Source organism: Columba livia, chromosome 3 (genome assembly GCF_036013475.1).
Source record: "Columba livia isolate bColLiv1 breed racing homer chromosome 3, bColLiv1.pat.W.v2, whole genome shotgun sequence".
NCBI classification, from domain to species: Eukaryota; Metazoa; Chordata; class Aves; order Columbiformes; family Columbidae; genus Columba; species Columba livia.
Window position 1 is genome coordinate 91,087,399 of NC_088604.1, and position 13,696 is coordinate 91,101,094.

At 49.7% G+C, this 13,696-nt stretch overlaps 1 long non-coding RNA gene across 1 annotated transcript; it reads left to right on the top strand.

The window, feature by feature from the left end:
• Nucleotides 1-7,284: 7,284 nt before the first annotated feature.
• LOC110359712 (uncharacterized) lies at nt 7,285-12,483 on the top strand. The gene is made up of 2 exons (XR_010471552.1): nt 7,285-12,192; nt 12,292-12,483. It is a non-coding gene; the product is annotated as an uncharacterized LOC110359712 (long non-coding RNA).
• Nucleotides 12,484-13,696: the final 1,213 nt, after the last annotated feature.

The window sequence follows — 13,696 nt, forward strand, 5'->3', positions numbered from 1 at the left end:
ATGTAAACAGCAGAACCGATAACATCTAGTCAGCCTCTTTGCCAAGGCAAGACAGCAAGAAGTTCTTGCTTTATACCATCAAAAATGCTTTGTAGTTATATAGGACTTTTCATGCAAGGACATCAAAGTGCATTACAGGTATTAATTAATTACATTTCACAACACCCTTGTGAAGTATTTGTGGCCATTTTACAAACAAGGGACGGAGGAAAAAACAAGGATGTGACTCGTCCAGGGCGGCCTCGGCCTGGGTCTGTCCCGCCACATCCCACGTGCGTTGCCCCAGGAGGAAGGGTGTGTGGGGGCTCCCAGGTGTCCTGCTCTGCCCCTGCCTTAGCCGGCGCATCCCCGAGTCACTGGCTGCGAGATCTCAGTCCTTGAGTCTCTTACCTAAAGCTGGAAGTCTATGGGCACTGGTTGGGAAACAGCGGAGTTCCCTCTGAGCTCGCTGGCCCGCTGGCGGCCATGTCAGCACTGGCCACCTGGGCTGGCACCAGGGCTGGGGCGCTGCTGGGTGGAGGCCCTGGCCGATGGCAGCCCCGCATAAGGCAGCAGCCCCTGCCCGTCCTGTTGAAAACAAAGAGGCAAAGAAGCTGCCGCCACCACCCTCTTGTTCTGAGGAACCTGCGTGGCAGAGGCACAGCAGCACAGGCAGAGCTCCCCAGCATTTCATAGTATCGTAGAATCATTTTGGTTGGAAGAGACCCTCAGGATCATAGAGTCCAACCATAACCTAACTCTAGCACTAAACCACGTCCCTAAGAATCTCGTCTAAATGCCTTTTAAACACCCTCGGGGATGGTGACTCCACCACTTCCCTGGGCAGCCTGTTTCCATGCCTGACAACCCTTTCTGTGAAGAAATTTTTCCTAATACCCAACTGAACCTCCCCTGGCACAACTTGAGGCCATTTCTTCTTGTCCTATCACTTGCTACTTGGGAGAAGAGACCAACACCCTCCATGCTACAACCTCCTTTCAGGTAGCTGTAGACAGCAATAAGGTCTCCCCTCAGCCTCCTTATCTCCAGGGTAAACAGCCCCAGTTCCCCAGCTGCTCCTCATCAAACTTGTGCTCCAGAACCCTCACCAGCCTCACCACCTCCTCTGCTCTCCCCTCAGCAGGGAGCAGGGCGCCCAAACCCAGTGGGAAAGGGGACGGCACCCAGCGGCTCTGCCTCCCATGGTAGCAAAACCTCCTGGTGGGGCGACACGAGTGTGCCCAGGAGGGATGGGTTTGGGTGAGGGAAGCGTGCAGGGTCAGGGCTGGGCACAAGCAGCCAACCTGGGAGGTGGCTGGGCTGGAAGCTGCTTTCCCAACAGGAGGAGGGTGGGGGAGCATTTGCATGTCGGCGCTCTGCCTTCCGGCTCCAGCGGCAAGGTATGCCTGCCTCTCGGAAAACTGCCCCAGAGCTCTTTGATCAGCATAATAATGAGGAAAAAATTGATAATAAAGGGCAAATTAACATAGGTTCCATTGGCTAAATGGGGAAAATCTTAAAATAGAAGATGTTCCTTAAGAAGGGGAAAAAAAAAACAGATTAAGACCAGATGAGCCTTATCCAACTAAGAAGCATAAAGTGTTCTTCCCAGCATGTTGTGGCTGCTTTGTAATAACCATGCATTACACTGATATGCCTATGTAATTGCATACAGGGAGAACAGGAGTAGCACGTAGTGTAAAATTGCCAGACGCCATCAGCTACCATGAAGTAAAGCCTATTCATAGTGGTCCACATTTTTCCCTTATCTTATACATCAGTAATTCCCTTCCTTGTGTTGTTTTTTCCTAAGAGGAATCTTCAGAAGAGCAGTGTCCTAGAAGAACATCTCATTGTTTCATTCACTCTTCTTGAACACTTGATGCTTAACCTCCTAAAAACAGTTTGTAAATGAAAGATGCCAGAAGACAACATAATATTTGCTTTTGGTTCTCCATGATCTCACACAAGTTTTTGATGTCTTGACTGAACTGAAACATGGAAATTCCCTCTAAAAGCTGTGTAACTATTAAAAAAAAAGAGACAACAAATCCAGTTGGCCAAGGTAGTGTCTTCAGGCCCCGGTTCAAATATGGCATTTGAGCACTTGCTTAACTTACTAATTGAAGTCAATGGGATTTCAAGCACTTTGCTGAAATAAGAGATTTTGTGGACAACGTTTGTGCCAGTACATTTGTAATACAGAAATCAAGTCATGCCAGGTTTGTTTTGGCCTGCGTTTCTTTGTGGTGGTGATTGACAAATCCACAGAATTGGACGAGTACCAGAGAGGTGATGACTATAAGAGAAGCGATGACAAGAAATAATAAATTTTGAACTGACAAACACTTTAACTCAGGCAGACTGAAAACCTCTACGTAAGGGAACAAAGAGGTAAGAGGTCTGTTTATGCTGATAAATGCACTCTTTTCAGGAAGACCTCCAGTTAATCAGCAACTAATGTGCTGGGATAGCTAAAAATTTTGAAGCAAATCCTTTTGTAAGTGGCATAACTACACCAAAGCTTTTAGAAACTGGCAGGTTTACATCACTCGATAGCCTAATCATATAATCTTATAATCACTTCAAAAAAGATTCATTTCCTGGAGAAAAAATTTCATGCCTTTGCATTGCAGGCAATAGGACAGAGCTAGCATGGTAATGGATTTTGTGTCTGTTGCTGGAGGTTGTCCAAACCCACCCCACTAACCAATAAATCACTACCTAATTGAAAAGATTCACAGAAACTTATTACGACATTGAGGACGGAACCAGTACGGTAGGAATTAGACTGACAGTGTCCATACGTAGGGTGTGGTGTCAGAAGATATCTTACAGCCTGCCCCCACTTGCCCTTCTCCCTCTTCTTCCTCTTCCCGCTGCTCCTCACTGTGTGATCGCTCCCTTTGTCCTTCGCGCCAGCTCCAGTACATAGCTGCTCGCGTGGAGAGCAAGTTCAACTCACTAGCCTAGCAGAAAAGAAACCCAGCATTTTTCGGCTGGATTTGTTTTTTCCTATTTTAATGAGTCGACTCATTACAACGCCATCAGCCAACGCAAGCGAGGAGAGCATGGCTTGGGGGGAAACTCAGTCCTGCTGTGGACAGGGGCAGTTATTCCAGCTTTGGCCACCTCATGATACCACACCTTGGCTGTGCCGTGGCGATTTCCACTTTACTGAGACAGGGTAACGTGGACAAGTTATTGCCGGTACATCAAAGAGCTGGAAAAAATTAATCAACAGCACCTCCGAGCTATTAGGCATAGACTGTAGTTAGATAAAATCATAGAATCATCATAAATAATGAAATCCCGTAAGGATGTTGCACAACGAGTATTGAAGCAAAGCTCATAAAACTCTTCTTCGCTGCATTTGAGCATTTTCCTTCCACAGAAGACATCGTTTTCTAAAAGTGGGTTTGTTTTTTTGTTTCACAGCAAACTCACACTGGGCAGAGGCGGGAAGGGCCTCAGCCCATGTGATGTCAGGACAAATATGCGGGAAGCCAGTGCAGCAGAAAATGCAGCCAGAGGAATGTCTGGTGCCGAGCGGGAGGCGCAGGAGCGCGCCTGCTGCCTCTCCCATGGCCACGGTGCCCGCGAGGTGCGAGCGAGTGCTCCGGCCCCAGCGCAGCCGAGGTCCGGGGGGGCCTCAGCCTCAGGTTTGCCTCCAGCTCCACCACCTTCCAAAGGGACGTTGTCCCAAAGTGCGTGCTCCCCTCCCAGGGGCACTGAGTGAAATAGATGGGCCTGTCGATCTGATGAAGAAGCAATTAGTCTGGGCTTTAATGAAGAGTATTAGCATCTGAATGTAGGAAGACTTAACAAAAGACCCATGCATTAGACTCTGCAAGTTTGTTGTAAGCAACAAGTATAATAACAAGAGCAGATTTAGAGATAAAGATAATAAAAAACACTGCATTCCCTTGCCCAAAAGCCTATAAATCAAGATTTTGGCTCTTCAGTGCAGAAATGCTCTCAGATGTAATTGGAAACAGGCAGCACTGATCCGAAACACTCCATTGAGCTCAGTTTGCCATGGCTTGAGTGAGGAGACTCTCAGCACTCTTCCAAAACAGGTTCTCACTTCCTAATTAATGGGTCAGTAACTTGAAACCCTGTACCACCAGCCTGCCTGTCCATTTCGTCTGAGGCTGCCCAGGTATTCAGTAGCAATGAAACATGCACTGTGGTCGCATGGGTGAGGAGGTCCCTGCGGGCCCACAACCCTCTGCATGCTGGTCAGGCAGGGTGAGACAGAGGCTCCTTGGTTAGCTGAGCCACAGAGGGGATGGCCCTCTGCGTGGGGAGGAGAAGGAAGGACTCAACCGAGACTACTAATCCTTCCCACCGCATGCCTGCAGTAGGGGACACATAGTGCCACCACCACACAAACCACTTATCCTCCCCAGACACAGCATACCTGCATCAGCTCCCGCCCTGGGAGACCATCCCTGGCATTACTGCACTAGGGAAGAAGTTCCCGCCACCTCCATTCCAGTCATGATGCTGGAGGATCCTCTATGATGAAGAAGAGTCACCTACTCTGTTTCTTTGCTCTGGGTAGGTTTCATCCTTCAGAGCCTCAACTAATGGCTCACGTGTCAAGCGTGGTTTGAACTAGAGGCCAAATAGCTGTCTGAAAGATGCTCATGCAGGAAAGCTCTGCTGGCATAAGACAAATCGTCAGTTTCACCCCCAAACACACCTCATATGGATATTTTTCAGTTTAGTTGCTATTGCTTTGGAAAGTGCTTAATTCAATCTGAAAAGGCTGCTTTTATCCAGAACCGTCCACAAGACGAACATAACACTGTGGTTATATATCAGTAATAAACAGTGAAGCTTGCCATGGAGAGAGGAATGAGCACAGCAAGTAGTTCTGCAGAATGCTGGTGCCAAGCCAGATGAAGGCAATAGAATTTATAGCCGCTATTATCTGCGTGAGGTATATTTATGGCTCCCCTCCCCGTTGCTCTGATATCTTTGAATCTCACAATATTTGTGTATTCATTTCCACAACATTCCTGTAGGTAAGGAATTTGCAATCAAGAAGCCCAATATTGGACCCTCTCCGTGCAACACGGAGCAGGGTTTGGAAGGTGGGGAAACTTCAGAGACCTTCAGCACTTACAGATACATGAACCAAAGTTAACTAAATACTGTGATGTAAGTAGTTGGGCTGTCTACAAGGTAAATAGCTGAATTCCTCAGGGTTGGGCTGTGCAAGAGTTCAGACCAGATTATGATAGTGAGTCTTTATCACTTTAAAATATACCTGAACTTGCAACCTGAGCAACCCTGATCTGAGTCTCCTTGACACAGGATGATTGGAGGCGTAGGAAAATGAAAGCGCTCCAAGTTCTGAGATTCGTAGTAGTAAGGTGCAATAATAAATGAAGGTTTGATCATTTGGGGTTTAAAATAGTCCTTAAATTCTATCCCTAATTCCTTAACATCTGATTTTACTATCCATTACTTTCAGAAACGAGTAATCTCACCAAAAATCAGTAGAAGGGACTAACACAAGGCATGGGGTAAATGAAATAGTGTTCCTTTTCTGTTCTTCAAAAAGCTTTCACACTGATTTGGGGAGTTTATATTTTCATGTCATTGTTGCCTAAATTTTTTACAGTGACATCAATCACAATGCGTTGCAAAAATGAATTGTTTGTTTGTTTGTTTGTTTTCTGTCCTTCAAACGGGTGATTTTTTTAGGGGAGGACACCCTTGAGCGGAGCACGGCAAACTGGGCCGGTTGGCTGAGGTTGTTCTCTGCAGAAGGGTTCACAGGCTCATGACTGCAGCTGGGAATTGCTCCTCTCCCGTGCTGGTCCCCAGGGCCTGACAGGTGCTCTTGGGTAAGTTTGGCCTCAGTTCTCCGTGTTATCCAATGGCAATAATTATTCATACTTACCTTGGTGAGCTTAATTAATATTTGTAAAGCACTTTGAGATTCTTGGATGAAAGGTTCTGTCGACAGACAAAATATTTTTAATGTGACTGTCAAATTAAGGTCCTATGAGGTTCCTCGGCATTTGAAGGGTTAGTGAGCTGGTGCCAAGAGCTTGCCAGCCCCAGCAAAGGACGAGTGCTGGGGATGAAGGTGCTCACCCCTGGCCTCTCCTCACCAGGGCAGCTTTGTTGAAGGGAACTCCTTCCTCATTCACACCTTGCTGTTAAGAGGTAATGTCCTTGCAATGCACACACACACACACACACACCTTCCACCTGGTTGTGCCGTAAGCGTTGCCCTCTCCCCGCCGTGCAACCTGCATCCCAGCCAGTGGGGAGGCAGGTGTTGAGCCCCCACTGCCAGAGATGGAGCAGGTCACTTTGCCTCCCCACAGGAGGGTTTTCAGCACTGCTCACCCTCTTGGCAAGTGCTTTTTGTCCACAGAAGAGAATCTTCCTGGAGCGGCCTGATTTGGGCTGGCACTGGAGTGATGGGCAGCTGCATAAGCTCCTCAGCCTGCTTTAGCTAGCGGTAGGTTGGATGAGATGATCTCCAGAGGTCCCTTCCAACACCAGCCATTCTGTGACTCTGCGAGGCACTGCCCGGCACGCTGCAGGAAACAAGCTGCGTTTCCTGGGCAGGTCACAGCGCGGTACTGTACACGGGAGGAAGCCACCCATGAGTAAACCCTGCATTCATCAGGTATAGCACAGTGTCTTTATATAAATATAAGGAAAGCCTGCACCTCCCTTGGGGACCCCATCCTCAGCCACCAAACACTAAATTAGAAATTATGACTTTAGCAAAGGGGAGCCCGGTCGTGGTTTTGGTCAGACACCGCAGTTGTACTCGCAAAGCTGAGGAGAACAAAAGGCCACGGTGTAGTTTGCCTTTGCACCCTTTGTCCTTCCCCCTGTGGTCATGGCTGTGGGTGGGAGCTCTCAGGAGCAGTGCCTGCAGACCCTGCTCGCTGGGGCTCACAAAAGGCTGAAACTGCTCACAAAAAGCTCATCAGCTGCCTTATGGGCAAAATCCTCATGCCCGAGGATTTGCAGTGTTGTGCTCATGCTCGTTCAGCTTGACATAGGTCTGCAGAGGGGGAAAGCTGTTAAAACCGGGGGGTGGCTTGTGAGAAAGAAGGGGCTGTTCTTGCCAACAAAATCAAAGAGGGGGCTAAACCTGGGGTGGACGGCAGTAGCTGGGCTTCCCCGAGCTGTCATGTGTCCCTGGTGCCCTTCACTGAAATGCTGGCAGCCTGGCCACACAGTCCTGCACCATTCTTCACTGCCTATGTGAAGGAGGTGGTAATGCCTGCGTTTCCAGTGGGGATGGTATTTGTTTACCTTTGGTGTGGGGTTTTCTTTAGGGAGATAGGGAGTTCTGTTTTGCTGGTTTCCTTTCTCAGCTCTCTCTCTGAGTGTGCCCCACATTGCCTGTGTCCGTCGTGACCGTGCCTTCCTGCCTCTTGTTTCACAGCTTTCCTGTCACAGAGAGGATCCCTGGCTTTTGCTGGGCAGGTGTTTGCATCGGCAGAGCGTGGTGCTCTGCTAGGTGAGCCCAGCCCTGGTGCCTTCCTTCCTGTGTGGACCACGGCCATGCCCAGCAATGGCTCCCCAGGGACCATCTTCCAGCCCAGCATCACCGTACCAGATCTGAAAGAAGCGCGCTAGATATTTCACCCCTTCTGCTCTCCAAAAGTATTTAAGGGCAGAAAGTGCAAATTGGGTACTCAAAGCTCTGCTTTCTGGCCGGCCTTCACCTGGGAAAAATCCCCAGCTGAAATCAGTCTCTCCATTCCCATGTAGGAAATACTGCAACTTGACTCATGGGATTTTATAATGCACTTTGTACACATACGTTTACCAAAAAGCGACATCTTGTGCCCCAGCTAATTGCCCTTTGAAGCGGCCTGGGGAAGGGAGCATGAAGGTTTCTTAGAACATTAAAAGTAGTAGTGAAAGTCACAGGGCCTTTTTCCTTTATACAATCGAAGCCAAATTTGAGCAATAACCCTTCTGATGTCTCTGAGGGGAGGAGATGTGACGTCTTGAGGTAAACCACACATCCCGTAACTACCACTGTGCTGTTCATGATCGCTGCCTTGCTACAGAAGTGGCAGAACTGCTTTTCAGCAAAAGTCACCACGTTTTTCAGAGGGGAACGATTCCAGTCAGAGAAAGACTGGGCAGCGGGGAGGAAGAAAACCCGACCGCAATAAAGCAGCCATTGAACCTGAAAGGAAAAAGACGTCAGCATCTCCGGCAGGGGCTCTCCTTTTTTTCCTGGTATCTCTGCAAACCGTAATTATGTGGAAAGAAGCCGTGGGTGGGACCAGCATACTTACTGACAAGCTGAACTTTATAACCTAATGCCATGACGTTGCGAGGGAAGAGGGTTTGGCTTGCCCGCCTCGTGGGACTTGCAAACTCAAGGAGGTGGTTCAGAGGTGGGCACCCACCTGCCCACCTTCATGAGCCTTCACCCAGGTCATGGGATTGAGGCAGTAATGGGAACAAGGGTGCTGCCTTCTGGTCAGGGGAGCCTCTACCAACCAGGAGGCTGCCAGGTGGTGGTGGAAATTCAGGAGGAAATGGTCAGGGAGAACAGAGGAAAGGTCTAGGTGTTGCCGGAGTTGAGCTCTAGCCCAGCTACTTTTCCAAGAGAGACCTAAATGGGGATGGAAAGCCCAGGGAAAGGATCATTTGGAGCTCCCAAGCTCCTCAGCAATTCAAAGGTGTGCAGGGACTCACAGAAGAGAGCCCAAAGGAAAGCTGATGCCAAGAGCTGCAGTTGAGGACCAGGGGACTCCTACTGTAGAGTTTGTACCCAGTAGAGTTCAAGGTGAATAGTGCAGCTTGTCAAAACCCTAAATCCCTCTGAGGTGTAAGACCTGCCCATTGGAAGACATGGGAAGGAAACTGGAGCCAGCAGAAGGGACTTCGAGGACCTTGAGCATCTTGAGGTGGAGACTGGAGGCAGATGCAGTGCTGCCCCAGACCTCCCAGTTTAAAATGTCACAGCGAGGTGGCTGACAAGAGCCCAGCTGAGAGACGGACATTTAGAGAGCTTCTCAACCCTTTTCCAGGTCATGCTCCACCCCTCATCCATTTAAATAAACATTAGCAGAACAGTGAGGCCAAGGAATTACTATAGGCAAGGTCTGAGGTGTATGCCTGGTCTCTCTCCAAGTCTATGACTGAAATAGGAGTCTAAATATATCTGTAGCTGAGGACTGAGGTGTGCTGTCCAAGTTAAACAAGGATATACAGCCCTGGAATGACATGGAGAGCCACAGGTTAGGTCTACGCTGAGGAAGCACCAACCATCATTGGCTGCACTTGAGGTTGCTTTTCAGCTATTTAAGGGCAGCGTTTTGCTGATTATCTCTTCCAATCTACAAGTTTTGGTCCCTTGCTGTCCCTTCACATCACTGCTCTTCAAACAAGCTGGGGCAGGGCAGAGGGAAATGTGACCATCATCTCATTGATGCGTGTCCAGTTCTTGTTGGTACCTATCTGGTGGGGCAGCACAAGCATCATCTCTTACCTGACTATAAAATCTAGGAAAACCATGTTTCTAACATCACAGCACCGAATGGTGTTCCCTGGCATTCACACCTCTCTCCTGCCCCTAATCACCAAGCACTGCAAGGACACAGGATCCTGGGTCAGCACAGCCCAGCGCTCATGCCAGGAGGGACACACCAGGGCACTGCCAGGCATTTCAGCTCCTTCTTGTCCCACGGCCACCTGGCAGTGGGGCTGCCTGTGCTGCTGGCAAAGGCACTGGTGGCATCTGATATGTTAATACCCAGGTTTACAGACTCCCCTGAGCGAAGGGATGTTTAGGTGACTGAACCTCCTCCTGTTGTTTTAAGGGTTCTGGCAAACAATCAAGAACGAAAGCTAAGACAGCCAGTTCCCATTTGCGGGCACGTCCCTACATTTCAATGTGGCAAACCTTGTGATTTAGCAAGTGAGAGCCTTCTGCCCTCAGGCTGCTAAAAGCTTTTTTTTTACAAAGAAAATTAAAAAAAAAAAAAAAAAGGGAAGAAGAAAACAAACCTGTCAAGAAAAACACAAGCATGGATGGGTTACAGCACTTCTGCCTATGCTTCCATGTGGGGGAACCTGCAGGCTGAGGACCTGGTGCCTTGAAACCTGCTGGGTGCTTTTCATTTGTTTGTTTGACAAGCTCGTACTTCAGCAGGAGGGAAGAAAATGCCAGCAGCTTTTGCTGCCATCATGAATAATGTTTTCTTCTGATACCATTTTGTGCTTTCCTCCCCAAAAGTGAGTACCTCCCTGGCTGAAGTGGAACACGTTGGCTCATAGGATAGTGTTCATCAGCGGAAAAGGACAAATTTAGTCAATCTAGTGTAGAACTTTCCGCTGCTGCAGGCTGTGGCTGTGGCTAGTGGGTGCCTGAGCCTGACAAGCCATGTGCCCTCGCCGGGGCTGGCACCTGGCATGGACAGAACAGCTTCTTACATGCCAGGGCCCCACGGGCTCGCAGGTGTGCGTGTATGCATGCGTGTGGGCATGTGTGTGTGCGTGCACACGTGTGCCCTCCCTAGAAGCACTGGAGAATGCTTGTGCCAAGGCGGATCCGCTCTCGGGATGGCTACGGGGTCACAGGGCTGCTCCGAGATGGCAAGGGACAGGCATGGGGACCCCAGCAGTGCCCAAGCGGTGGTCCCAAGCTGCCTCAGCTGGTGGGCTCCAGGATAGGGCCAAACCTTTGTGGTTGTTACAGTTACCAGCACAGGGTCACAAGCCCAAAGGCAACATGCACAAGTTGCCTCACGTCACAAGTAGTGTCATCCTCGCATGGAAGGAGAACAACCTACCACTTCTTCGCGGCAACGAAGTTGCCACTGGTGGCAGTCTGCAGCCATGTCGTGGTTAACTGTCCTTGGAGAGAGCCTGGTGGCACCTTCACCCACCTGGACAAACTGCCTGCCTTCTTCCTGCAGCTGCCAGGTCCTCCTGCTCCCTCCTCCCAGCCCCAGGCATCACAGCATGTCACAGCCTGCACTGGCACTGGTGGCAGCAGACAAAGGGCAGCAGCAAGCTGATAGAGAGGACTGGGCGACGTGTGTCTGGCTTCTGAGCTGCTTATTTACGTGCAGCCGGCGGTGTGGCCAGCTCTGATGGTGAAGTAAGCTCTGCCTCTGAGTACCTGGCTGTGTGTATAACCAGGCGCCTTAAATGAGAAGCCATTAGAAAAACACAAGGCAGATGGTTGTCCCTGAATCCACTCACAATGGTGTCAGAGGGAGAGATCTGTGGCATGGCACCTGGCTGCAGAGCTGACACCCAGAAAGCCAGGGAGCAATCTTCCTCTTTGTTTTACAAATAGGTATTGCCTTTGGAGGCAGGATCAGTTCTAACATATTTATTGCGAGAATGAAAGACAAAAAGGCAGAAGTGTTTGCCAAGAGCAAGTGAAATGGGCATGCTTTTTAAAGAACTACCACAGGACCGATTACCTTTCCAAGTAATTAAACATTGTGAAAGGTTATTAACGTGCCGATAATAGACAGCTTTGCAAACTGCCAGCACAGCATGATTTGACAGAGGACGGCACAAAGGCAGAGAGCAGGACTCCTCCGTCTTCGGGGCTTTGCAGCACTGAGGGCTGGATGTGCCCACAGGGACCAAGAGTTTGAGGATCTCGAAACTTCCACCTGTGCCTGACTGGCTGCAGGGTTCTCCTTGGCGGGCAGAGGGGCTGCGAGATTGCAGCTGCCAGGATCGGGTTGTCCCTCCCGCGACGCGCCCTGGCCGGGGGCAAGGCAGCAGGTGTCCGCCAGCAGCCCAGGGCCTGTCCCCACTTGCAGCTCGGTGCAGGTTAACGCGTATTATTTCTCTTTAAACCAACTCGCACCCGCAAATGACATCTCTTATTGTGGATCCACTGGTATTTTAGTGCGTGTTGTCAAACTCACTGGGGAAACAGCAGGCTTACCAAGGGGTGGGGTGTGTTTGCCTGAAGCCACGTGAGCACTGGCGTGGCCAAAACTGAGCCCACTGAGTGCTCCCATTGCTGTCCCACACCACTTCACCAGGTCCTGAAGGTGGCCTCGATGTGTTTACCCAGGCTTCACCCTCCCGCTTTGGGAGTGCTCTTCCTACGCATCCCATCCACATCTGAGGAGCTGGCTGCAGCCAGGGCCTGCCCGCACTGATCCCAGCTCCCAGGGAGCGCCTGCATTTGTGTTCTGACCCCAGTGATCAAACCAAGCCAGACGAACAGTAAGTGGCCAGATGCTTGTCCAGAGCAACCTCATCCTGGTCCTTCCCTGAGACCCCAGGTGGAAAAGCTCAGCTTTTTCTTTGTCTTTCCATACACAGCAGCAGGAGGAAGAAGGCGGAGGAGAGAAAAGTGCAGGACGTGGTGGAAAGATTCAGTAACATCCTGGGCGAGAACATCCTTCTAGCCCTTCAGAAGCTTTCCCAGCGTTACAAACTTTTGGTACCTTTTCCCAAACTCAGTGGTCATGTTGGTGCAATACCATGCATTAAAGTGTCTTTGCATATAGACAATGTGTAACCTGAGTTTCTGGGTCATCCTGCTGCTTTAAAAAACAAAAAACAAAGCAACAAAAAAAAAACAACAAAACACATTCTATATTCCTGAGCAAGCCAGGAGTTTATTATGGGAGGTGTTTGGACTGGGGCATTTAAGAAATAATACGTAAATGCAGTCTCCACCTCACCTCCCAGAGCATTTGGCTGGTATTGCGGCCACTTAAGTGTCATCAGGATAAATACAGAACTAAACCAAACTGAGGTGGTTCACAATTTCCCGCTGTGACTCTGTGTGCCTTCCATGGGCTTGGGTAAAGAACACGGTACTGGCTTACACATGGTTTGGGCTCTCCCTAAGTGCAAAAGGCTAGGAGCAAGATGTTTAAAATGTGCTCCCATTAAGTGAATGGTCTTGGTTACAGATTCCTGGCAGCCACTCTTTGCAGCCTGAGTATAATGTTTCAGCTTTGTAGTGCCACCATTGAAATGGCGGAAGATGGCCCTTGAGACAGCAAGACAATGAGTCCCAGCCACTCCATGCTACACAGTTCATAAGGCTGCAGGCAATCACCAGGCTCACTGAGACCCATGTCTGTGGGTCTAAAGGGGACAGGGACTGCAACTCAGTGGAGATGCCACTGTGCTTCCTGGTGTGAGGTAACATAGGTTTGGGTTTGGTTTCATGCACTGGCATGGTCCCACGGCACCCTTCATGCCTGGATCACTGGAGCAGAGCCTGTCCTGGATGGCTAGAGAAGAAGCAGCCTCTCCCAGATGCTCAGATAGGTCCTTGATCCATTTTCAGTCCTAATTACCCAAATTCTCAGAGGCATTAGTGCTCTTAACGGATGTTTCTTTACCAGGGAAGCCAAAGGACAAAGTGGCCCAGGAAGATGGAAAAACGTGCTCAATGACAAGGAACGCCCACTGGGATGGAGACCAGCCAGACCACACAGGGATAGCAGCCAGGTTGCCCAGCCTGCCCAGCCTCTCCCTCCCTCCAAGGCTTTCAGCAGCGCACAGGTCGCTGCGGTAGGAGGCAGAAAGGGCACTTTACAGGTTCAGTCAACAAATTATTTTACTTCTGTGTCTCAGACATCCCTTCTGCTCGCTCCGTGAATGAGCTGGGCTGAAATCCCACCACCACCTCGAGGCGCATCTGCAGGCACTGTGCTAATCAATATTATTTGCTGGAGAAAGTAAGTCTCACTTATTGGCCACACATTCC